The sequence below is a fragment of the Gavialis gangeticus genome, unplaced genomic scaffold, assembly GCF_001723915.1.
Source record: "Gavialis gangeticus isolate Ggan-Ray unplaced genomic scaffold, GavGan_comp1, whole genome shotgun sequence".
NCBI lineage: Eukaryota > Metazoa > Chordata > Crocodylia > Gavialidae > Gavialis > Gavialis gangeticus.
The window spans coordinates 32,401,842-32,402,289 of record NW_017729001.1 but is presented as its reverse complement, the minus strand read 5'-3'; positions in this window follow the sequence as shown (position 1 = coordinate 32,402,289).

Sequence of the window (448 nt, the reverse complement as noted above, 5' to 3'; positions counted from 1 at the left end):
TGGTCGGGTCGGAAGGGACCTGAGCAGATCATTGAGTCCAACCCCCTGCCACGGCAGGAAAAAGTACCGGGGTCAAACGACTCCAGCAAGGTGTTCGTCTAGCCTCCTCTTAAAGACCCCCAGGGTAGGAGCCAGCACCACTTCCCTTGGAAGTTGGTTCCAGATCCTAGCTGCCCTGACCGCGAAGTAATTCAAGGCAGGTCCTGTCAGACCAACCTGGTGGCCTTCTATGACCAGATCACAAAATCCTTGGACGCAGGGGTAGCAGTGGACATAGTCTTTCTGGACTTCAGGAAGGCCTTTGACACTGTCACCCCAATCTCATTAAAAAACTAGGAGAGTGTGGTGTCGACACCCACACAGTCAGATTGGTCACCAGCTAGCTGGAGGGCCGCACCCAGAGAGTGGTGGTGGACAGGTCATTTTCAACCTGGAGGGATGTCGGCAG